The 27,344-nt window shown below is 37.4% G+C and overlaps 1 protein-coding gene across 1 annotated transcript in view; it reads left to right on the top strand.

Moving 5' to 3' along the window:
- Positions 1-27,344, top strand: part of CAMTA1 (calmodulin binding transcription activator 1) — a 1,539,661-nt gene that overhangs the window by 1,312,757 nt on the left and 199,560 nt on the right. The gene's annotated exons all lie outside the window — the stretch shown is intronic.

Here is a 27,344-nt window from a genome sequence, read left to right as displayed (position 1 = left end):
ACAGATGGCTTATGTCAGTTAGAATATGCCATTTGTCATGCATAATTGTGGACTTTTAATGAGTACAGGAAGGCGGATCTCTCTTGGGAAACAGAACAATTTTCCAAATCGATTAACAGGATTGAGGTGATTATTTATCGGTTTTATGCAATGCCTTGCAAAGTGCAAAAATATTTATAATAACCTTATTATTCAGGATCTACAAGATGGCTTAAATTGATAGCAAATATCATTGCAAATCAATGTATTTTAAGTTATAAAAGTGCTAAAATATATGACATTTAAAATGTTTTAGCAAGGATATATGATATATCATCGATAATCCGCTGTTCATGCGAGCACGTTTGGCGGATAATTAATTTCTGTGAATAGTCAATCTTGCAGATGATTTGCCATTATGGATTAATTATTTGGTACAAAAGAGGATAATCAGTCTTTAGAATAGAAGTGGACCATTAACCTTTGCAGATTGGTGATCTCACTAAATAATCTGGAAAAAATGAACACACCTTCAGGGATTGATTTTGGGCAAATAAATTGGGGAATATGCATTAGTATTATTCTAATCACAAGCAGCGGTATAGTGCAACAGATTAGAAAGCTGATTGGTAGATAATCAAAGGATTTAATGTATCAAGGATATTCATATAAAGATTCTTATGATATTGGTCAGTGCCCCTGAAATTAGGCGTTCATAAATAGGTTAAACATAGATCTGTAATCATTTATATTTGATATATAGAAATCTAGATTTAAATTTTGATTCATGACTGTGAGAAACATAGAAACATGGCATGTGACGGCAGATAAGAACCAATCGGCCCATCAGAATGGTTCTTATCGGCATCAGAATGAAACAATTTGGAGAACAGGCTCACTTGGTAAATGCATTGACTGCAGAACTATTTAAGCATCAGGGTCACAGGGTTGATTCCCCGGAAACTCACTTTGTATCATGGTATCCTATGAGATCAGTGATATTCGGGCTCTATAAATCATGTTTTTCATCAATATGAGCCCCTAATTAAAAGATAACTTTTTTTCTATTAAGTGAGGAATCCTGGCTGGACGCAACTTTCTCTGTGCGTTATATTTATCAAAATTGCCTTAGTACTTAAAGGAACACTGCAGGCACCATAACCACTACAGTATACTTTAGTGGTTAGAATTCCAATAGTGGCCTGTGGCTATCACAGTGTAATTTTAGGAAGGATTGACAACTTACCTGGGTCTCGCAGGCAATACCTTGCATCCTGTCTCTCTTTAGCTATGCAGGACCAATAAAGGACCACACGCAATGGCTGAGAACACTCACAGCCAATAAGTGTGGCCTTGCACGGCCCTGCTTTGTGCAGTAGAGTAGGCTGTAGTGATTATGGTGTTTGAACTGTTTCTTTAAAATATCAATCTTTGGTTACTTTATATAAAGCCCAAAGGATGATCAAGAGTAGGTTATGACTTTCTGGATGGCTCTGGAATGTTACAATCTAGTCCACAGGGTTTCTTTAACTTGCAACAATTTTTCCAAATAGCCATTTTTGAATATATATTGAACCTTAGCTGTAACTGCAGCTCACTGTTTAATGAATAATCCCCATGTAATTATTTAATAATAGTTCATTTTGCTCCACGCTGTGAAAGCACCAGAACACAACCAACCAAGTCCTAGAAATCCAAATCTATATAAATAAATTCAGCGAAAAATACAGTTAGAAGCCGTTTGTTGTTTTTCAGAACAAGAAAATGTAATTTACCTTATCCTCTGTGTGTGTATGAAGAATGAGTTTCTTCTGTAAGGTAATTTCTTAGATGAGAGCTTGTTTTATGCAAATGAATGTAATAATCCATAAACACCTGTTTACTCTTATTAAGGTCTGCAAGGATTGAATTTATTCATAGACTTCAGGTAATTTATTTTCCCATGAATGGAAATGTTGGTGTTCATGTGGTGCCATAAATAACTTACCTTTAGAAATATTTTAGAAGCTAGGATATGTCCTCCTCATTAAAGGGACACTATAGGCACCAAGACCACTTCAGCTCATTGAAGTGGTCTGTGTGCATAGTCCCAGGTCCCTTAACCCTGCAAAGGTAATTATTGCAGTTTATAATGAACTGCAATAATAACCTTTGAGGGGTTACTCCACCTCTAGTGGCTGTCTACCAGACATCCACTAGAGGGACGTCCGTGTCGTTAGGCAACTTTTGGTCGTCTAACTTTAAATTGGGCAGACAAGATGGGCCGAATGGTTCTCATCTGCCATCACATCCTATGTTTCTATGTTTCTATATAATGCTGGATGTCCACACGCCATGCATGAGGACATTCAGCATCATGTAAAACATTATACATGTTTTACTATAGAGGAATTACTAGCGTGAGCGCAGCCGTTGCCACGCATGCACATTAGGTCACATTAGAATGAAGATATTCGCTGTAACTGTAGTGAATTGATAAATGAATACCAAGATTTAGCCCAAATTAGATAAACCGGAAAATTCCTTGACTCAGTTTTTGTCATAGATTGGGTACTTTAAACTGAGTTTTGCAATTCAGATTATACCATTGAATAAAACATTGAAAATCACCTCTAATTAGCTTTAACCATTTTCCCATGTGATATCTTGTCTCTATTAAATTAATTATTTTGCAAGTGACCTCACAATCTGGTTTATCCCAGGCACAGACAGGGCACATATTGTAAAGGGAGAACTTAAACATAGTTTCAGTTTCTCTGACACTCCCTGTGCTCTATTGGTGATGACTGACAAAGAGGTAAGATAGAGTCACTCAGTTCTATGTTTATATTTTCTATTACATAATATTACTGTGACGGACCGCCTGGCACCCCAACTGGGTGCCTCCGCCAATCGCTGCTTCCTAGCTGTCACTGAGCACCATAAGCACCGCACCGGATACCATAAGCAGCGTAGCCCCTTAGCCACCGCAACTTGGCTGGGGTCTCGTCATCCCTTCTCACCCTGAATCAAACTCCTGGATCCAGCTCCCAGTGAGAAGACCTCTCCTCCAAGAGACTATAGCAGGTATAGCAGCGTAGCTCTTACAAGAGCTAGTGATTATAGCCCAGGGGAGTATTGTGATATAGCAATCCCCAGAGCAGATACAGCTGTTCCCCACACACATGATATGAGACTCTATGGTGAGGGTAGGCAGGAACTCGTTTATTAGCAGCCACAACTGGCCTTATATGTAGGTCCCCTGAGAATAGACTACAGTAAAAACATACAAAAGATTACATTGGCTCTCAGGTCCAGGACACTCCCATCCAAAACAAGATAATCCCTCCCCTGTGCCTGGGAGATAATTGAGTCAAGCACTGTACTAAAATCAATTATCTCCAGGCACAGAAAACATTATTTTTTATGAAACCCACAAAAAACCTTTAAAAACACAAAACCCCAAGAAAAGTTACATCCCCTGATAGTTCCAATCTGAGTGACCAGCATATCCAAAAATCACACAGATCGGTTCAGGGGTTTGTAATTTTCATGGAAGTCATCATTTTGACCAACCGTGCACATGGTCCTATGCCCAAAACAGTTCCATGAAGTCAGTGCTAACAGTCGGTCAAGTTCGGTAGTGTTTTACAGATTGCAGGGCCCATAGTCTGTGGGCAGGAGTCTGGCAAGCAAGCTCCTCCAGGAGCTCGTGGCAATATCATGTGGGAAGGGGAGTTTGTCACAATTGTAAATCCCAGAGAGCGACAGCCTCTCTTTAAATAGAACTCACAGTTTCGTTTTTAGAGGGCCACTATAGCCACCAAAACAAATTAAGCAGTTTTGGTGTATAGATCATGCCCCTGTAGTCTCACTACTCAATTCTCTGCCATTAAGGAGTTAAATCACTCTGCCTTTGCAGTCCTAGGAACACCTCCCTGAACGTGACTTACACAGCCTTCCTTAACACTTCCTGTTAAGAGTCATCTAATGTTAACACCTTTATTGCACATTCTTTTGATGTAGAAATTCTTCTCTCACGCTCTGTTAATAGCTTGATGGACCATGAAGGAGCCTCCTGTATGTAATTAAAGTTTTATTTACATAGCAGGAGATACAAACTTTTAAAGTAAGTTACATCTGATTAAAAAAGAAACCATTTTGTTATCATGCAGGCTGTGTCAGTCACAGCCAGGGGAGGTGTGGCTAGGGCAGCATAAACTCCAAAAATGGCAGAGAATTGAGGAGTGAGACTGATACATACACCAAAACTGCTTAATTAAGCTAAAGTTGTTTTGATGACTGTAGTGTCTCTTTAACTTGTTAAATTACATTAAATTCTAAGGACAACCTAGAAGAGAATATAAGGTCAACATTTCAGAGAATTGCAAGGATATTGCAAGTGTTAGGCCAAACTTGTCAAACCTTACAAATTTTCCCATGTCAGTTCTCCACAATTCTTAATTTTGTAATTAAACCCCAATGACTGACATAGAATAGTAGAGGTTGTGGATTATGTACAGCTAGGCAGCCACAAGTTCATTTCCTAGCAACAGATCAAGGTGGAGGTGATTATTCCGGACTGAAGCCAGATACTAAACAAAGTGCCTGTGCAACATCTTTTCAATTTATTGGAGTAGACGGGTAGATAAATGATACTGATGCGCCTGTGCTATCACTTGTGTGATCTTCTGAGAAATTGCTTACAAGCAAATTCTTCTAACATTTTAATAATAAATTATTCAGACGGCATGCAAAAAAAGGTTTGCTATTTCAGGGTTAAATATAACGAAACACTTTTTTTTTGTGCAATGTCTGTATTTTTTAATGCTAGTCCTCCAGTGTTTTTAAAAGGTCAATTGTTTGATATTTTCTCCATAGGCAAGACTTGGCGCTCCCTCTAGTGGTTGTTTTATATAACAACTGAAATGTAAATATTTTCTATTCTTTGCTTTATTGAAGGCAAATGTTCTATTCCGCAACTTGTTTACACTGTGGATGCAATGCTATTTTATTTACTGATTAATTAATAGTACAGGTCTTACATGAAATTTTGAAATGATGTTTTATTTACTTTTAACATTAATTCCTTCCCTTTCCATTACCCTATTTAGGAATTATCTCTGTGGACATTTAAATATGTTATTGAAAATAAATGCACACAATTATTTAATTATCTTGCTTATTTGTGATTTAGATACACAGGAATACTAACTATGATGGTGTTTCTAAAATAAAAACAAAACAAAAAAATCACTAATGCGCCAGTAAATATTTTCAACACAAATTTATTCACCAAACTGTCAATAGTGTTATATTGACTAATTACTTAAAAAAATAAATAAAAGGACACTATAGGTATCCAGACCATTTCAACTCAGTGAAGTGGTCTGGGTGCAGTATCCCTGTCTCACTTTGTCCTGCAATGTAAATCATCTCAGTTTTAGAGAAACTGCAATAATTACATTGCAGGACTAAGACTGCCTGTAGTGGCTGTCCATCAGACAGCCACCAGAGGCACTTCCTGGTAGCTTAGCAACTTTTGGCCACCTAACTGATGCAGGACGTCATGTGCATCAGCACATCCAGTGTCAGTAAAATTCCCATAGGAAAGCATTAAAGCAATGCTTTCCTATGGTTGAGGGCCTACTGCGCTCTCTGTGCTCATCGCATATGAGCATAATTTTTTTTTTAACCATTTCAGTGCTGGGGGTGGCATAATGTAGGGGGGACCAGAGGGAACTATAGTATAAGGAATACAACTTTGCATTCCTTATAGTATAAGATCCCTTTAAGGCTAAAATAGTTACATAGGCTGAAAAGATACATGTGTTCAGCCTTCCTCACATTTGTCTTTTGCTGTTGATCCAAAAGAAGGCAAAAAACAACAGTTTGAAACACTTCCAATTTTGCAACAAACTAGGAAAAAAAAACTAGAATGGCAGTCAGATTCATCCTTGGATCAAGAAGCTATTACCCTACAGTTGAAAAATTATATCATTGAATATTCTGTTTTTGCAAGTATGCATCTAGTTGCTTTTTAAACATCTGTACAGACTCTGATAAAACCACTTCTTCAGGCAGAGAATTCCACATCCTTATTTTTCTTACAGTAAAAAACCCATACTTTTGCCTTAGACTAGTTGCATTAGTAAAAATTGTCAGTTCAGGTAAATTAGAGACTTTCTTTTTTTTATTTTGAAGCTGTTTGATGTGGAAAGCAATCTCATCATCTACATGTTTTATTATCTACAATGCATTGCCACAAAGAATTTCAATTGATTGTATGCAATCCTAGCAAATATTTATATTATTAAATACGTTTGCTCACTGTGCTATGATAAAGTTTTAGAAGTTCATTGTAAAGTTTGTTTATAAAATAAGGAATATGATTATGTTTCTCAGTCTGGAAACAATAGTTTTAAGTTTTTCTGAAAAAAAAACAAAACAGAAGAAAACAATTGCAATGTACAAATACCAAAAAATAGGAACGTGTGGAATGAAATGGTGATTTAGGAGACAAAATTGGGATAGTGCAGATGATATACAGGCACTTCTCACTTACCGACCAGGTTCCGTTCTTACGACCCGGTCGTAAAACGAATTGGTCGGTAAGTTAGGTCTATGTTCGGGGAAATTTCCTCGAACATAGACAAACGCAGCAGAGCAGGAAATCCCTAAAATCTATGTTTGGGGAATGTTCTCTGAACATACATTATATGGATTCCCTGCTCTGGTGCATTTTTCTGTGTTCTGGGAAATTTTCCCATACATAGATTAGAGGAATTCCCTGCTCTGTGCGCTTGTCTATGTTCTGGTAAATTTCCCCGAACGTAGACACACGCACCAGAGCAGGGAATTCCTCTAATCTATGTTCGGTGAAAATTCCCTGAATATAGACCAGCTCTCTTACATTGGGGAATCCCTAGAGAGCTGGTCATAAGTGTGAGCTGTCGTAAAACAGGTAGGTCGCAAAGTGAGTACCACCTGTATAAGAAATTTCCTCAGTGTAATTGCATCACTACCAATATTTATCATTGTATCTATTGTAATGCTGATGTGCATATAATTGACATTAGCCAGCCTGGAAGTTTTGTTTATTGTATATGTATCTAGGAATGCCATGCAATTAAGTTGGATGCTTCGGGCTTCTAAGAGGGAAAAACACTTTCCCCTGTGTCAAGTAGACCTATCCTTGAAGCACACCTAACAGTCCAGGATTTAGGGATTACCCAGGTGTGTCTAAGGTGTTAGACTCTAAGGTGTTTTTTTTTATTTTTCTAAACACCATAGACACACCTGGGTAATCCCCAAATCCTGGACTGTTACGTGTTCCTTAAGGAGAGTGTTGAGGATCACTGAAGTAGAGGATGCTTTATTTACTCCTTCAGCTCACCAAAAGGTTCCAGTTCAATACCAAATTCCCTATCTAAATCTTAATAATACTATAGGTCATGGGTCATCCTGCTATATTGTTTAAATCTATGGGAAAAAAAGAGATATAATATGATTATGAAACCTAAAATATTTCCAGGTTTAAAAATATGTACAGGTTTTTTTTTTTACTAAAGTGAGGTTTCAAAGTGAATTTCAAATATAAGGCCAAAGAAGCTGAATGGAAAGCATAGTTGATTTGTCCACAGTGGCCATTTTTTTATTATTATTATTCTTTATTGTGGCTATTATTGTGGCTATTTTGACCTTAAATTTTAGATTCACTTTCCATTCACCTTAAGATCTCACTTTAGTGAATAACCCTGACAAGTTTCAAAAATCTTACAAGAGTGTTAAAACGGAGTGAATTTGTAGTTAGGTCTAACTTATTGGACTTGTGTTGACTGATAATCTTGTAGAGTTCCAGTTCACTCAGTGCCTTAACATGGTAGGTCAGTGTGAACCAGTTATTACTTTGAGGTCATCCAGCCCACTTCATCTCAATGTAGTGGTCTTGGTGCAGTGGTCCTCTCATTTTAACCCTACATTGTAAAACATTGCCTTTTGTAAAAAAAAAAAAAAAACTGCAGTTTTTACATTGCAGAGTTAAATTTGTCTTTACTGTGTGTCTAGCAAAGAGGTGCGGACAGAAGGGAACCTGTAATCCAATAATATAGGTTCCCTTTAATAAAAAAGCATCTTGGGCTTTTCTGTTACATCCCTGTCCTTACCGAATAACCTGCTTAGCAGTCAATGCTTCTCTTGAGCGATACACAATTTTAGTAGCCGGGACTTTCAGGGTCCATAAAATAAAGCTTTAATATTACATGTATTTTTTTTATCTTTCATAGTATTTCTCACCAATTTGATATTTCAGATCTTGAAATATGGAAAATGAAAAAAAGTTGTTCTCTAATGACATCTTCCCCTCACAACACCTTTGGCCTTCACTGTTCCTTTAAAAGTAAATAAAACATAATGAATGTAAAAATAATTACTCTTATGTAGTAAAACCAAACCTAGAATTACTTCCCAACAGAGTAAGGCTGCCTGCGGTTCAAAGGGAGAAGCCATACTACTAACTAGTTCTAGGAATTCCTTGTTAAGTAACAAGAAACAAAATGGACCCGGCATTTCGTTGCTCTCTTCAACACCTATCTCTTTCATTAGTTCGAACAGTTACATTTTAATTAAACACTGGAGAACACTACAGCATCTGGAAGCTCCTAATGGGTTCTATATGTAAAGACGGTAAAGGGACTCTGAGTTTAAAAATGGTGAGATGTTTTATAGTAAGTGATAGAATGACGGCAAAATGCAGGATACACAAGCTGACTTCTGAAACTTTTTACTTCTCACGTGCGCTGTTCAAAGTTCACATGCAAGAAGTGTTGTTGTTTTGTTTAGTTTGTTATTTAAAGTAATTTTTACCTGTTTAAAGGCTGAGTTTGATCAGGTATCATTCTTCCATCCAGCTCCCCCCTTTTCCACCTTCAGTTGGGTATTAACATCAATACCTCCAGATATTTTAAAAAAAATAGTGAAAGCTAAATATGTCCTTCATGATTAAATAATTCTATGTTATTCGTATATCTGTTTGTAAAGAAGAAACAGCTTTGAAATGCAGCTATAACATGTCTAGATGGTTTCCAAACGCTATATCTTGGGTCTTTATCCTAGTCAATAACTTACTATATGCTTTTGGTGATCCCCATCTGAAATGACCTAGGCAAGCTATTAAGTTAACGGCTACACCCGTGAATATTGTTAAAATACCACTCTAAGCACCATAACCAAAACAAACTGCTCTAGTGGCTATGATGCAGTAGACCTCGTAGCCAACGTGCTTTAGATTGGCTTCTTACCTGTGGCCTACTGGGCTCCTTGCCTCCAATAGTTCCAACAGCCAACTAGAAACTCCTACTTGTGAGTTTCCATTAGCTCTCCTGAGCTAAGCCCAGCAGTGCATGGCTAGATCATTGGCTATGAGTGTCAGCTCTCTGTCATATGTAGTAGAGATGAGGTGTAGTGTCATACCCTAGATAAGAAGTCAAACCATTCCAAAACCTTTGGACTACTTGCAAAAAGGATAGGCACCCGGGCACTTCTGGCACTGAAAGCACTACAGCACGCTTTATGATTTAGGCAAAGGAAATATACAGGGAGTGGGCCATCATCATCATCTTATTTAACAACCATATATACTTGTCGTATTTGCAAATATAACACTGTTGATTTCCAATTGGTCACCAGCTTGAAAGCCATCAGTTGACCTAAAAGGACGTAAGGTATAAGAGAGATTGATAAGCTTTAACAGTCTCAGCTCAAAAGCTAAATGATTACCATGCGTTATATATATACCTTTTGTTATAAGGGAGCCCAAATAGAAGCATCCATACATTAAAATTATTGGGGGGGAAAAGCAATACCTTTATTTGTCTATCCAAAATATCTAAAATTAATATATGAGGAAAAGCATAACTGGGAGCAGAGAAGAAGGTAAAGTAGTCTCTTGGCATACCCTTTTGATGTGATGTTCTAATACTTGATAGAGGAGACCTCATGTCTAACCTCTCTGAGATTCTGAACTTCAACAATAACACAGTATGTAATGGGATATAACAATGTTTTTATACTTAAGTCTTGCCAACTTATAAATATCTAGGATCATATCCTTAGTTGCCAGTTGCCACCTTATACACATGTATAGTATCACATCATTGGTTCATAAGCCTCCTCCTACACCTTGATTCATATTCTTTAAAATATCATGGCCTGTCCCCCTTATTGCATTCCAAACATGATAACTCAAATATTATGACCAAACAGCATAAAGCATTTTAGTTCATCCAAACTCCCAGTCTAATTTAATATGTTTTCATCTATTCACAGCCATCCAAAATATTAACTTGTTTCAATGAATGATGCCTATACCAAACTATGGATTTATTTTGTTCATCTTCACTCTCTAGCTAATCCATATTAAATTAATGATCTTGGCCATAAAGACTCTTCAAATCATTCATTGTAAGAAGCTAAAGAAAAATGATTCTTATATTTATAGACTGGCGGTCCTAAAATTAAAATTTGGTTACCCCCAGATCCATCTGCCTCCTACAGTAATATATAATCCTGCATATATAAGCTTGCAGTCTTACTGCTAATTGGCAGAGAATTGAGCAGTGAGACTTGAAGAGCACGATCTATACACCAAAACTTCTTCGTTAAGCTAAATATGTTTTGGTGCTTAAACTATCCCTTCAGGAGGAGACACAGGCCTCAGTACTTACCATTTAGAGGGAGTTTCCATAAAAAAAATTGATTGTTAGGTATAACTTATACAGATAAGAGCTAGGTCTACAGAAAGCACCAAATGAAACCTTGGTAAGTGTCCAAATGTAATGAATACTGTAAATATTCTGTTAAAAGTTCCTTACATCCATAGCTTTAAAACAGATATTTTATTGCTAATCCATTGAATAGTGAAGTGAAAAGCGTAACTTTTCAGTTGAAGTGACACTCCAATACTATAATTAAAAATATTTATTTTTAATGTTGATGTATTCCTTTTGGTTTTTTTATTGTCCCTACCGCATTTTTCATTAACAAGCACAAATAAACTCACTTTTTTCAAGCATCGAGAATAGAAGTACTGAATCCAATAGTTCAAAGTGAGTGAGGCAAGAAACCCACCTGACTGTCTCCCAGATAGCCAAGAGGCATTGCTGGGGTCCTTTATAAAAGTAAAGATTCCTTTTGAAAAAAAGGTCTGAGGGGACATGCTGTTAACCCCTAAATGCACTTCATCAAGTTGGAGGCTTTAAAATGTAATTAATTTTTAACATTATAATAATGATATATTTATACATTTAGATGATTACAAATTTATATGATTACATATATATGGGAGTCTGAGGTTTTACGCAGTATCTTAGTAGCTGTTCCAAGAACTGCATTCTTCAGTATATATATATATGAAACCAAGAGGGATGCACTCACCTGAACATGCATATGTTATAAGGGTGTTGCTGGGGCCAATTCATACAACTCATTCTCTAAACATCAACTTCAAAGCTCACAGAATGTAATATTCTCCTTGAAAAATATTATGCTTTTATAAAACTACAAAGATCTACAATATAAAATAAATAAATAACTTAATGGAAAAATAATGGGAGTTTAGTTACAACATATGATCATACGTTGCATAAGCATGACACAAAGCCTAGGCCAACACCTCGGTTTTGCACTCCTCTCTGTCACAGTTGTCTCATTCCAGGGTTCTATTTACCCCTGCACTACAGAGAGTCCCAGGTGGAAGTTTTTTTTTCTCCCAAATTAGAGAGTTAATCTCATAAGAGCAGACATTAGATTGCTAGGGTAGGACATGCCATGAATGGGGTACATTGGCATTGATGTAGGCTAATGCAATGTATGATCATATACTGTAACTAAACTCCCATTATTTTTGCCTAGGTTAGGTTTTTTAACCCCTTAAGGACCAAGCTTCTGGAATAAAAGGGAATCATGACGTGTCACACACGTCATGTGTCCTTAAGGGGTTAAGGAGACTGTTACATTGTAGAGCTTTGAAGCTGCTGTTTAGTGAATGAGTGAGTGTGCTTGATATACTTAAGACAGTCACAGATAGCATTAACACATGACCCCAGTCAATGGGTTTCAGCTGCTGGAATATTATTGGTTAGACAACTGTATTCTTGTACTGCTCTAGTGAGTCCATTTTATTTTATATGAAATCAGTAGAGGGAATGCATCTCTAAAGTCCTTTCTATTGACTTGATATAATAGTAGGTCACTCGCTGCTATGAGCATGTAGTCATTTTTTCAGACAGGGCAGCAAGTGTGGTTCACTCAGAGTAGGGATCTCAGACTCTGGCCCAACAGATGTTGATGGCCTACAACTTCCAAAATTATTTAAATAGCCATAGACTCAAAGGAGTTGTGTTTCCACAATGTCTTGTGGTAAAGAGTTTGAGATACCTGTTCTAAAGCATTGAGAAGCAAAGGATAAAGTGTCACATATAACAAAACACATCTTCTCAATGGCTTACGGCAAGACAAAATACAGAAACCCACCCACAAAGAACAGAAACCGAGGGTTGAGGACTTGGAGACCACAGAATGACGTACCCCACTGACCAGGAGAACACCACACTCATACCAGAAGAAAGGGCTCATAGGGACCCAATGGCTGAGGAATAGGCGAATGAAGAGGACACTCCACGAACCTGCAACAGACCGGGCAGAGGAGATACCCATGTCCCGGACAAAACCCTGTCCCCTTACCCCCCCCCCCTCCTCTCCCCGGGAACAACTGGCCACAAACCCCTCAACAGTCCCGACACCTAACAAAACACAAAGAAGGACCACCATAGACTTGACATCGCATGAAAAACACAATACCATCCGAGACAGGGATGGCACCAACGCACGCTAGGGCACCCCTTCAGGACACCCCACACACCACAGGACCATCAACCTCACTCACCCCCTGTTGCTCACACATAGACACCCATGACATGCAGACACTAATGTGAGACACAAAATCCCGAACACGACCAAGTCTAGTGTCCAGACCTAGACACCACACAACGCAAGACAGTCACCCTTCCACATCCCTGACCCCCCACACTTACCTAGTACCAGGACCATGCACCATCTCCAACAGTTGCATCCCACCACACACAACACCACACAGACCTATCAACATACTGCCTCACTGATGTGCACCCAACCAGATCCAGGCCTCTAATGGACCTAGCCATACCCGTACAGGCCATTTGCTTTACCTCCACCGAACACACCTTCCCAGGACATGGAAGACAAGATCTCACCTGGGTGAGGAGGGGGGGAGGATAACCTGACACCCCTACGCCCCCTGCACGACTACATACTACCTCAGTACATCCTGCGCACACACTGGCATATGAGATGAGACTCGAGCTGGCCCTGAGACACCGCTGACCCCTACAAGAAGATATGGAAGGGGGGGGCGGGAAACAGGGGGAACGAGCCCAGACACCAAGACCAGAACACTACACCAGATAAAGGGATGCTGATATTACTCAGAGGGATGTGCCCGACGCGGCTGCCAAACCACTGTGACCATATGCTGTTAACTTCCAAACTGCTAAGCAGGAGCACTGTCAGATCCATTATATTAATATACCTACAGTTCCTACACACAGTTGCCAAATCTTGTCGAGTTCACTCCATGTTTATTTTAGTGAATATCTTAGCAATTATTGGAACTTTACCAGATAATCATTATCTAGGGCAGTGATTGCTATAATTGGAAACCCACGTGTGCCAACATGTCGTTGATTAATGTATTTCCCGTGACAATAAGCCATCCTTCCAGATGCAAACATTTGAGATCCCACAGTTAGCCATCACTGAACTAAGGAGTAAAATTGACTCAATTTCAATGTGTTAATAGAATACTGTAAACCGACACCACCATTCCTGTTTTGCCTTATGATACTGTATACGTCATGATATAAGTACTGCATTACATCATCTCTGTCATTGAAAACTATCAATAAAACTACTTAAATGAAAAAAAACATATTCTAGTAAATTGCCTTCTTGTAATATTTGTGCATTATAAAAAAGATCTAGTTGCCCACCTCCCACAACTACTACATGACATACTGAAATATTAGTGGGTCTACAAGTGGTTATAGGGGCCAAATGGATAAAAACCTCTCGAAAACACTTAACATTCAAACCACCCTACATATGTATTATATTATATGTATTATCAACCTCTCGAGAACATATCTAAGAATCTGGAAAAGGTTACATGCACTTTGCCTTGAACACGCGGATCCCTGTACACACCCTCTACCCTTGCTAGTGTGATGTGTCCGACATCATGCACAGGGAACACCCAGACATAACTCAACTTTCACCACATGAACGATATGTTGTTTAGCCTCAAACATAATGTAAAAAAGGGGGTATGATAGGTGCTCACTCCAATACACAATAAAGATAGGCTGTGGTACCTAATGCAAGGATTCCCAACCTTGTAACAAAAGAATACAAAAAAGAAGGAAAGGAACCGCGCCCCAGATAGTGATTAATGTATAAAATATACGTACATAGAAATTATGGACAATTCTTGTTTATCCTCAGACATAAAAACAAAGAAAAGACATCATAGTGTAGTATATTGAAATAAGGAAAAAATTGTGGAGTGAATTGAAGTAGTTTGCACTCACATTTAGTAGAGCTTTCCAGGAGCTCTACCGTAATATAGCTTGGATGGAATAATCCCCATCTAAGGATCTCTTTCTCAGCAGGTACTTCCAAATTTTCAATAGTAGTAGTATTTGTAAGAGAAAATAAAAAAGGAGCTCCAATGGTATAGTATATACTGCTAAAATGTGTATAAATATAAATGGAGGGTATAGTACTCACATTTCCTAGAGCAGAAACTTGCTCTAGTGTAATCAGCTTGGGTGGTACAATCCCCACCAAAGGATATGGTAACCAGGAAGTAAAATATAAAATGTATATATATAGCTTTAAAATATAATATTTAATAACACATATATAAAATAAATTGGCTATATATAAAGTAACCTAACCACTCTTGCTTCACCATTTTGTTATCATACTGTTACGCTATTAGGGGTGATTTGGATTGGAACTCAACTGCATCTTGTAATCTCCCTAATTACAATAGTGAAGAAATGGAGAATCCTTAAGTATCAATACTTTAAGCTATCAAAAGCTTTATGAAAAGAGAGAATCACTGGTAACTTGATTCAACCGAAGTTTTAATAAGTGTTAAACTTAAATGAATTGCATTTAGGCAATAATCCAATAAGAAGAAGTGCAAGTAATCAACAACACAAAGTTCATTATTAAGTATTTCTTCAGAGATGCATTAAGTAACATTAGTTCATGAGAATAATCTTCAATAGGAACAATAATCAATTAGCTGAGAATATTTGCAAAGCAAGAACAGTTCATATTGAATAAGCATGATGGGAGTTGTCCTTCATGAGATTAGTAACTTGAAGCACTGAATGTATTTATGTATTTGCAAAGCAAGAAACAGTTCATAGTGAATAAGCATGATGGGAGTTGTCCTTCATGAGATTAGTAACTTGAAGCACTGAATGTAATGGCAAAGCAAGAAACAGTTCATAGTGAATAAGCATGATGGGAGTTGTCCTTCATGAGATTAGTAACTTGAAGCACTGAATGTAATTGCAAAGCAAGAAACAGTTCATAGTGAATAAGCATGATGGGAGTTGTCCTTCATGAGATTAGTAACTTGAAGCACTGAATGTAATTGCAAAGCAAGAAACAGTTCATAGTGAATAAGTATGATGGGAGTTGTCCTTCATGAGATTAGTAACTTGTAGCAATGAAGGTTTGAGTAAGCAATTATTAGTTCATTAATAAATGATAATGATGACAAATAGCTGAAAGATATACTTAAGGTTAATATGGGTAGTCCTCCAATAGTTCAGAGATATGGTCCACTTGTAAAGTAGCAAAGTATCCGTTCTCCAGTAATCCTTTATGGCATGCAGCAATCCTTGCATTTGCTCAAAGGCTGGAACGGCTTGTCCGAGATTGTGGAGAGGTAAGTCTGGTGGAAGTAGCTCCCAGTAGCTGAGCCTGTGGAGCCCGCGGTCTCGCGGAGGCAGCTCACACGTTAGCTCACACAATCAATCACCAAGCACCCTCTCTCTGGCCCAGTCTCCCTAAATACCGTCAGAGCTGTGTCAGAGGGGGGCGGGGTCCGGCTCCTCTCCGCTGAGTGCCGAACCCGGAAGTGTTACTCCATGGCACATACCACGTTTCACTGTTTTTAAGTGACTTTGTACACCAATTTCTGAAGAATGTACCAAACTGACTGAAATATTTCTCTTACAACAAAAAATCTAAATAAAGAATTTAAAAATGCAAAGATAAACCAAATAAGTTGGCTTTTTAAGTCCAAGATGGTTTTAAAAAAAAAAAAAAAGTTTCAGAAACTATTTTCCTTGCTGTAGGATAAAATATTCAACTGAAGAATTTATGAACGTTATTGTCTACTTGAAGGCAGTAAGCGAATGTAGAATTTTCCTAATGATTTCTCACAATATCCTTTCAGCTGACAAATGCACCAATTAAATCAATTTATTTTCTTTTTAGCACAGCTTACTAATACATGTAACCCTTCTAATTGTATTCTGGACAATTTTAGCATGACTAATCAGAATATTTATAACTGATTGCTAAATTATCTTAGCAAATCATCATACACTTACCAGATCTTGATATGAAATTGCTTCTTGTTAATCATGTCTCTTGTTAATAGCGACTTTTATGGCCCTTTACATTTTTCTTTTGCTGCCATTCTAAGTTTTACTTAAATTGAGAATAATGTATTCAAATCTAAAAATAGGAACGGATGCTTAAAATAAATTAAAAATATTCAGATACTGATAGATGTGCAGTTATCTATTTTTTTTTGTTTTGATTTTTCCTTAAATACTGCTTTTTGTGTTGTTGACTATTTCTTTTAGGACATGCAGGGCACCTATATTCTTTAAGGGTTCTTGGGACATAATGTCCTGGCAGTTAATCTTATTCTTCAAGGGGTCCGTGTATGATGTTGCAGCTTAATTGAATAGAGTCTCCTGATGTATATTAGAAATTAAATCCACATGCCACTTTCTGTGAGATTACCGTGTATAACAATTTCTTCCATCAACATTAGAGGACCCAGAAACGTTCCACCTTTAATGGCCATTCACCGAGCATGGCTTCTATTCGGCTATTATAACACAAGCGTAAAAATAAAAATATTTTTGGCAATAATGCTTCGATATAAAAAATTAAATTGACTTGACTTATATTGTAAAAATAAGAACGATTTTAGCGTATGTCTATGGAGCCTGCATTGCAAATGCTGTGGATTGCTATCGTTCTCAGACGGCCAAAATGCCTAAAAAATATTAGTAGCTTCAGTTCACAGCATTTGGAGAGCATGAACCTGTCAATCACATAACCCGTAGCCTAGCACAGTCTCCTAACCCAAAGTCCAACACTAATTCCTAACTCTATCTCCTGTACTTTACACCTAACCCCTGAGCCTAATTCTAACTCTGAACCACAAAACTAAGTCTAAATCCTAGACCGGGGATAGGCAACTATCGGCACTGCAGATGTTTTGGACTACACCTCCCATGATGCTTTGCCAGCATTATGGCTGTAAGAGCGTTATGGTAGATGTAGTCCACAACATCTGGAGTGCCGAAGGTTGCCTACCCCTGTCTTAGAACTAACTCATATAACTCTACAACTATCCCCTAAGCCAAACCCTCATTTATAATCCTAAACCTACATCTAATTCTTATTTCTCTAAATCCTATTATTTCTAGCACAAAACCCTAACCTGTTTTATAAATTTACACCATACACTTAAATCACTAAAGCAATGCTGACATTTACAATGTGTCCTTTTACAGCAGTTGCTCTAACGTTAACAATGTTAACAGATACTCTTGAAATAATGTAAACTATTACAGTAACAGAGAAAAAATAAATGTGCAACTTTTCTTATTGCCATTGGGTGGCAATAGAGTACACAAGTAAAAGAGGATTAAAATTGTTCAGGGTGTTGTGATCTTTATTAGCCAGCAGATGGCCCCCAAGAAGAGAAAAGTTCATTTTAGATTACATTTTTGGGTCCTCTAATGATAATGAAAATGAGAGGAAACAGTGCCCGTGTAATCTGAATAGATAGATAGATAGATAGACAGATAGATAGATAGATAGATAGACACATAGATAGATAGATAGATAGATAGATAGATAGATAGATAGATAGACACATAGATAGATAGACAGATAGATAGATAGATAGATAGATAGATAGATAGATAGATAGACAGACAGACAGATAGATAGATAGATAGATAGATAGATAGATAGATAGATAGATAGATAGAGAAAAAGTAGCTATAAACACATGGACCATGTGTTACATTGCACTGTATTGTTAGTAATATACAGGTATGACATTACCAGTGGTCATGTTGGTTCTTTTTAATTAAAAAAAAACTGCTTGTTCAGACAGTTACGTTGGTAGATAATAGTGACAGATAAAAGTTATCTAAAAGGTCAAGGTCTGAATGTGCCTTTCTCAGAATGGAGAGAAGAATACAGATTAATGTATTTACTGCAAGGAGACACAAGGGATGGAGAAAGAGAGGGGGTGGGTAAAACAAACATTTGTTGTATGTAACTGAAAATATTGCCATCATATTCTGCCACCCAAAATATTAATAAATATACACTGATCAGCCACAACATTAAAACCACCTGCATAATATAGTGTCCTCCTCGTGCTGCCAAAACAGCTCTGTTGCATCGAGGCATGAACTCCACAAGACCTCTGAATGTGTCCTGTGGTATCTGGCTCCAAGGCATTAGTAGCAGATCCTTTGAGTCCTGCACATTGCGAAGTGGGCACTCCAGGGATTGGATTTGTTGGTCCAGCAAATCCCACAGATGTGCCATCGGAATGAGATCTGGGGAATTTTGAGGCTAAGGCAAAACCTTTAAACGCTTTGTCATGTTCTTCAAACCATTCCTGAACAATTTTTGTAATGTGGCAGGGTACATAATCCTGCTGAAAGAGGCCATTGCCATCAGGAAACACATTGCCATGAAGGGGTATAAGTGGTCTGCAACAATCTCTAGGTAGGTGTTCGTGTCAAAGTAACATTCACATCAACGACCCAAGGTTTCCCAGCAGAAATTTACCCAGAGTATAACCCTGCCTCCGCCAGCCTGACTTTTTCCCATAGAGCCTCCTACTGTCATCTCTTTCCCGGGTAAACAATGGACACGCACCCAGCCATCCACTTGATCTATAAGAAAATATGATTTATCAGACCAGGTAACCTTCTTCCATTGTTCTATGGTTCCGTTTTGAAATTCATGTCCCCATTGAATGTGCTTTAAGCAGTGACAGGGCTATCATGGGCCCATTGATCGGTCTGCGGTATGAAGTCCCAAACTGTGATGCACTGCGTGTTCTGACACCTTTCTATCATGGCCAGTATTAAGTTTTCAGCAATTTGAGCTCCAGTAGCTTTTCTGAGTGAGTGAACCAGATGGGTAACCCTCGCTCCCCACGTGCATCAGTGAGCCTTGTGCACCCATGATCCTGAAGCTGGTTCACCAATTGTCCTTCCTTGCACACTTTTGGTAGATACTACCCACTGCAAACCAAGAACACCCCACAAGACTTACCGTTTTGGTGATTCTTTGACTCAGTCATCTAGTCATCCTATTTGGCCCTTGTCAAAGACAATCAGATTGTTTCGCTTGCCCATTTTTCCTGGTTCCAACACATAAGATGACATTCTAGAACTGACTGTTCACTTGCTGCTTAATATATCCCACCCCTTGACAGGTGCCGTTGTAACAATATAATCAATGTTATTCACTTCACCTGTCAGTAGAGTTGAGCGAACCCGAACTGTAAAGTTCAGGTTCGTACCGAACATTATGACTTTTGGACCCCTAACCCGAAACCGGACATTTCATTAACAGTTCGGGTTTGAGTTCGGTGTTCAGCGATTTAATGGCGCATTTTGAAAAGCTGCAGGGCAGCCAATCAACAAGCGTTTGACTCGTGTGCCCTTAGAAACCATGGCCAGTGCAGCATGTGACCAAGCCTCTATATAAGCACTTCATATCTGAGAGTCAAATAGAACCGTCAAATACTGTGGTTATATCGCACTTTGAAAAATCCACATTTTTTTGGTGCTAAAAAGTAAATTTGGGGTATGCACTTCATATCTGAGAGTCAAATAGAACCGTCAAATACTGTGGTTACATCGCACTTTGAAAAATTCACATTTCTTTGGTGCTAAAAAGTAAATTTGGGGCGTGCACTTCATATTCACATTTGTTTGCAGGGCACTTGTCCTACTCTTACGCCCATTTTACTTCCTTTTACAGCCCTCTAGCCCTTTCCAGGACTTTTTTAGAGTCATTTTAGTGCCCAAAAGTTCGGGTCCCCATTGACTTCAATAGGGTTCGGGGTCAAGCTCGGGTCAAGTTCGAGTCCCAAACTCGAACTTTTTGCCGAAGTTCAGCCAAACCCAGCAAACCCGAACATCCAGGTGACCGCTCAACTCTACCTGTCAGCCATTGTAATGTTGTGGGTGATCAGTGTACATACACTAAATATTGGTGAAATACATTCACTGAAAATAAAAATGAAGTGAGAAGTCCTTGTGAATTAAAAGTAGATTTTAAATTTTATAGCTGAAGCAATGTTATTCAGTAACTTTGGTCTTAGATGTGAAATTCACTTTAAAAAATGGGTCTGTTAGAGTGGTAAAATACAGCCAAAGATGATAACAATAAGTAAAATACAGGAGCTTCAGTCAATAAATGAAAGTCTGCTGAGTGAGGTGAAAATTGAGTTTTCTTTTCACCTTTAAGTTTAAGGGTTTTTTTTCTTCTTCACAGAGTGTGAAGAAGAAAAGAGATCTCAATTCCACATAATTCCCTACTAGACCCTTATCATTTGTAGTTAAATTAGAACTGTATTCAAAGCTTAAAGGGATACTATAAGCATCAAAACAAATTTAGCCAATTGAAGCTGTTTTTGTGTATAGATTATGCCTCTGAAGTCTCGCTGCTCAGTTCACAGCCATTTAGGGGTTAAATTACTTTTGTTTCTGTTTATGGAGCCCTAGATAAACCTCCATTGCCTGTGACTGGCACAGTCTGCATGAAAGCAACAGCTTTTTTTTAAATCAGATGTTATTTTAAAAGCTTTTATCTCCTGCTCTGTAAATGGAGCTTTAAATATATACAGTAGGCTCCTGCAGGATCTAGCAAGCAATTTACAGAGTAGCAAAAGAAATTCTAAATGTAACCAAATTTGCAATAAAGGTAAAGTGTAAACATTAGATGACTCTTTACAGGAAGTGTTTAGGAAGGCTGTGTGAGTCACAGTTAAGGGAGGTGTGACTGGGGCTGCGTAAACACAGTGATTTAACTCCTAAATGGCAGAGAATTGAGCAGTAAGACTGCATGGACATGATCCATACATCAAAACTGCTTTATTAAGCTAAAGTGGTTTTGGTGACTATAGTAACCCTTTCAGAAAAAAAATTATTATGGTGCATATATAGATTTTAGCTAATGTAACTAGAAACAATTTAGTATTTATTTTGAAATGGACAGATTTAGAAAATATAATTTTTTTATAACATATTGGTTAAGAAAAAAATTAATACTAAGTAATCGACTGTCTCAAATTTCTCAACGCCTGTGGGACTCATCAACAGCCTGGGCGCAATCCAGTATCATACAGGGGAGTCTTCAAATAAGTTATTACACAGCTCAGGCATTCAAATATGATTGGCAAATAGTGAATCAAAGCTCACATTGACATTCAGTAGGAATAAATGATAGCTTGAACATCTCCAATAAACATAATAACTCCAATAAGGAACAGGGTGTTTTTACATTATGTTTTTTATGTTTTTTCACCTTCCAGCTCTATATATCAGAACCCAAATTTAGGTTTTGTGTTTTTGATTGCTACTAAAACTTGAGATTAGTAAAATTCAGCTAGACTCACTTTGGACAGAATGCAAAATAAACAATGTTTATACTGCATTATTCGTCGAGAAGCACTAAAGTCTGGCCAAGTTGACTTGAGAAGAATGTTGACATCAGTAGAAGATTAATTCAGCAGAAACTCTATATTAAACGTCGTACCCACTAAAATCAGCAGTTTTGATACACTGCACAATGAACTTGGCTGATAGAACGATAGATTGCATTAGTATATAATAAATTAAGTAATCTATCTAAATGGAGGAATTCTCCGATTTGTTTTCACTGTTTGATTTTTTGCCTTATGTCTTCTATGTTTGTAAATGCTCTCATGGCATTTGTTTGTGCTTACATACCCTGGAAGACTATAATATGTATCGACCACCCTTTGTTGATTATGATGCATTGTTTTTGCAGTTGCCAAATCTTGAGCGAGTTCACTCCATGTTTATTTTAGTGAATATCTTAGCAATTATTGGAACTTCACCAGATAATCGTTATCTAGGGCAGTGATTGCTATAATTGGAAACCCACGTGTGCCAACATGTCGTTGATTAATGTATTTCCCGTGACAGTAAGCCATCCTTCCAGATGCAAACATTTGAGATCCCACAGTTAGCCATCACTGAACTAAGGAGTAAAATGGACTCAATTTCAATGCGTTAATAGAATACAGAATAAGCAGATCCTTGATTTTAATTATTCAATCCCACAGCACCAAATAATTTGAGCAATGGTCATATTAACAAAATACAGTGTGACTGACAAACACAGACATGTGCAGCAGGCTTTGTCCACAAATGTATAATCTAAACGTAAAAGGGACAGGGAGCACACTTTATTATATATACAACACAAGTGGTATTGTTAGGATTAAAAGAGACATCACTAAGTATTTTTAAATAAATAAGATTCATATATTATCAATGTAACAATTGTATCCTTTTGTTCGGCAATCACAATGTTAATTTTGCTACAGTACAACATTGGGTACAACATTGGGTTGATAAAGCCTTTAAACATGTATAAATATAACCATCTGTTACATATTGATTTATTGTTTGCTTTGTGTTCTAAAAAAAGATAGAAGAAGAGTTTGGGAGAAGTGCAACAAAAGCCATGCTCATTAGTCTAATTGATAGGACTGGTTATTCCCCCATTAACATTGTTTAGGGCTCTCACAGGGAGCCTTTTCTAATGGGTTGCTCTTTTTATCACAGCTTGTTTAATGAAGAAGGCTAATTTGGGCACATTCTAGTAATAGGAAAAGACAAAACATTTGTTGAACTTGTTCTCCATAAAATGATAGCAATTTCGTTCTATTAAAAAATGTATACTCGTTTTAATAAAATAAGACAATTGAGATGCACTTTAAGAAGCATTCAGAAATATTTTTATAATAACTATTTGTAGAATTCACATTAATATATATGTATTTTTCCCTCAATTCTAAATCAATGTTGAGCTTTCATTGCAGACACAGCAGAAGAAAGTTTCCATAGAGTACTGAAATATACCATCTTCCTAACCGCCCGTACCTCCCACGCCTCCCCCTCTGTCAGTTCCTCCATTGGCTTCCCGTAAAATATAGGGCTCAATTTAAAAGTCTGGTTCTTGCTTTTAAATCTCTTCATAATGCTGCTCCCACCTACCTATCCTTCTTCTTACACAAGTATACCCTTTCTAGGCCCCTACGCTCTGCCGAAGACCTACGTCTATCCTCTGTTTGTACTGCCACTTCTGATGCTCGCCTTCAAGACTTCTCTAGGGCAGCAGTATTCCTGTGGAACTCCCTTCCCTACTCCGTTAGACTTTTACCCAGTCTCCACTCCTTCAAAAAATCACAAAAAAATCACTTCTTCATGAAAGCAAATCAATTAAACTGTTAGTAGCTCCCAATTGATTCCTATCCTGCAACTGTCATTAAAAAACACACTAAGTCTTCAGTGAATACTATTTTACCAATCTACTTCTTTACTCCTACCCTCAATCTCTCTGTTACTGTGCGTCCAACTCGTCTGGTTACAATTACATGTTTGTTAGTCCACCCATTGTAGAGTGCTGTGGAATTTGTTGGAGCTATATAAATAATAATAATAATTTAAAGGATTACTATAGTGTCAGGAAAACAAAGCGGTTTTCTTGACACTATAGTGCCCTGAGGGTGCCCCCACCCTCAGGGTTCCCCTCCCATGGTGCTGAAGGGGTTAAAACCCTTTCAGATGCTTATCTTATTCCAGCGCCGGGCTCCCTCGGTGCTGGTTACCTCTCCTCCCTGTCCGAAGTCAGCTCCCCCGTCCGACGTCAGTGGAGCCGAATGCGCATGCACATTTCTTAATGCTTTCCTATGGACGCTCTGCGCAATGGATGCAAAATTCTCATCCAGCGTCACAGATGCGCCTCAAGTGGCTGTCCGGAAGACAGCCACTAGAGGCTGGATCAACCCCAAATGTAAACATAGCAGTTTCTCTGAAACTGCTATGTTTGCATCTGAAGGGATAAAACCTGAGGGACCTGGCACCCAGACCACTTAATTGAGCTGAAGTGGTCTGGGTGACTTTAGTGTCCCTTTAATCACCTTGGCTGGGGACCTGTCCTTAGATAAGGATGGGCAAGTCCTAGGTACCGGAGTGCACACCTCTAAACAATCCATGCTTTGAGATCTTTGAGATGGCATACTATCAAATATTTTTGTATTGTTTTATTGTTATTAGAATGTTTTGCCTGAGAGTGCTTGAGTAGAAGGTACATGCCCACTTTGGTCCTGAAATTAAAATTATCATTATTTATACAGTACCAACATATTCCACAGCACTGTGCAATAGGTAAGAAAGACAAGCATTCCATTCTCGCAAAACATGTTTAACATGCAAACAGTAGGTTAAAAGAAAAATAAATTAATCCATGTGAGCAATATAATAGAGATGTACACGGAAATGTTTTTAATTACGGTTAGTTTCAGTTTGTTCTGTTAATTTTAAGTCCATCCAAAATTTTTGTGAATATCAATTTGATCTATTCACGAAAATCAATAAGTGTAATTTATTTAAATGAACACGAGAGACTTATTCCTACCACAATAAGTGTGTTTTTCCCCCTTTAGTGTGTCTTATACCCACTTATGTGTCTCTTACAACCCTCCCTTAAACAGAGAATATGAGCAACGAGATTTCAGAGGCATGATCTATACACTAAAACTGCTTCATTAAGCTAAAGTTGTTTTGGTGAATATATTGTGTCCCTTTATATAAAATGTGCAATACACGAAGTTTAAACATTCGATTTCTGTTTTCAGGAAGTGTTTAGGAAGGCGGGACAAATCACATGCATAGAGGTGTGACTAGAGCTGTATACACAAGTGATTTTGCTTCTAAAATTGAACAGTGAGACTGCAAGGACATGATATGTACACCGAAACTGTTTTATTAAGCTAAAGTTGTTTTGGTACCTATAGTGTCCCTTTGACAAATTGCATTCAAATCTTTATTAAAACATATAAAAAATGTATTTAATCATTAGAAAAACATATCCAGTATTGGTAAATAGAGATCATAGTGTTATTTAAAATAATAAACTGAATCCTCATTTTGGGGTTACCTACAAGAGATGATACATGAGTAAATGGGAAGTAAAGTCCAGTATCACTAACTATACCCACACACATATTCTCTGACACAAACAATGACATAGAACACACATAAACATAAACTTAATACTGACTATACACTCTATCTATACTAGATTATTATAAAATCTAAACAGAACATAATCTATTGTTAGAGAGGAGTGAATGGGAGGAAAGAAATTGGCATATTTATGCATTTTAAATGCATTTATGGTTTTGCTATTGGGACATATTATTTATATTACATTAAATATATGCTATTTTACATGACAACACGTCTCCATTTCCAAACCAAATGTACTTGACACTGAATCATTAGCAATTCATACATATAAGGATATTTAGCAGCATCCAAAATCTTAAGATAATTCAAGTGATGCTATTGATTATCCCATGTCTTTAATCATAATAGTATTTATATATTATACATGAATGGTCAACAGAAAAAATCTAAATGCATTCTTTTTGCCAAATTTGAATTTACATTTGTTTTTTTTAATATAAACTACCGTATATTTTTGCAAAACTCAGAACTAAGGAATACAAATTCACGGAAGAATGATGACAAATAATACCACTAGAGGGCAGTAGAGGGCAATCAAAATATTTTCTTATACTAAGTAATTATGGCGTCAATAATTGCTTTACGTTTCACTTTAATATTTGTAATATTGCAACGATTATATTGAGACATATCTAAAAAAAAATATATATATAAAGCATTACATTACTGCATTAATACAAATACATTAATTATTTTCTTTTAATATTTTAGATGCTATTTTGCAACAACAGATGTATTGAATAATAATAGCACCCAGCCATAAATGTGGATATGTCTAAAAATAGGAAATGATGCTTTGTGCATAGCTTTTAGAATGTTCTGTAATATGCATATTTATTCTGCAGCATAAAACATATATTTTTAAAAATAAGTTCAGCATGTGGCCACTAAATGTCACTGTTGCCGTGAAGAAAATATGTTTAGATAACACAATTAAATGCTTCAGATAAATTGTAGTAATTTTACAGGTCATTTTTAAGCAGAACAAGATTTTAAATTGCATGCCAGGTCATTTTGTTCAGTCTAACACTATGTATGGGGACAGTCGCACAAATAGATAGCAGCAATGGGTATAGATAAGTAGAGAGAGCTAATAATTTTCATCTATGTCACTGTACGAAATTACATGCCAGTTTCTTCTATCCTAACCTCACAACAAATGACATATAACACAATAATGCACACAATATTTCTATAAAAGAGACACTATAATCGCCAGAACAATTAGAACTTATTGTATTTGCTCTGGTAAGTAGAATCATTCCCTTCAGGCTCTTTGCAGCAAAAACTGTCCTTTTAAAGAAAATGCACTGTTTACATTGCCCCTTAGCGACACCTCCAGTGGCCACTCCTCAGATGGCTGCTAGAGATGCTTCCTGGGGCAGTGCAGCACTGACATTCAGTGTCTTCACACTTTCCATGGAGACACTGAATTTTCCTCATAGAAATGTATTGATTCAATTAATCTCTATGAGGAGATGCTGATTGGCCAGAGCTGTATTTGGCTTGTGCTGGCTCTGCCCCTGATCTGCCTCCTTCACAGTCTCAACCCATCCTATCGGGAAGCATTGTGACTGGCTCAGACCACCACTTCTGATGATGTCAGCAGAAAGCAGGCAGATCAGGGGCAGAGGCAGCAGC

Source organism: Pelobates fuscus, chromosome 11, assembly GCF_036172605.1.
Source record: "Pelobates fuscus isolate aPelFus1 chromosome 11, aPelFus1.pri, whole genome shotgun sequence".
NCBI lineage: Eukaryota > Metazoa > Chordata > Amphibia > Anura > Pelobatidae > Pelobates > Pelobates fuscus.
The sequence above is the reverse complement of the archived record's forward strand: the minus strand, read 5'-3'. Positions and strand labels throughout refer to the sequence as shown.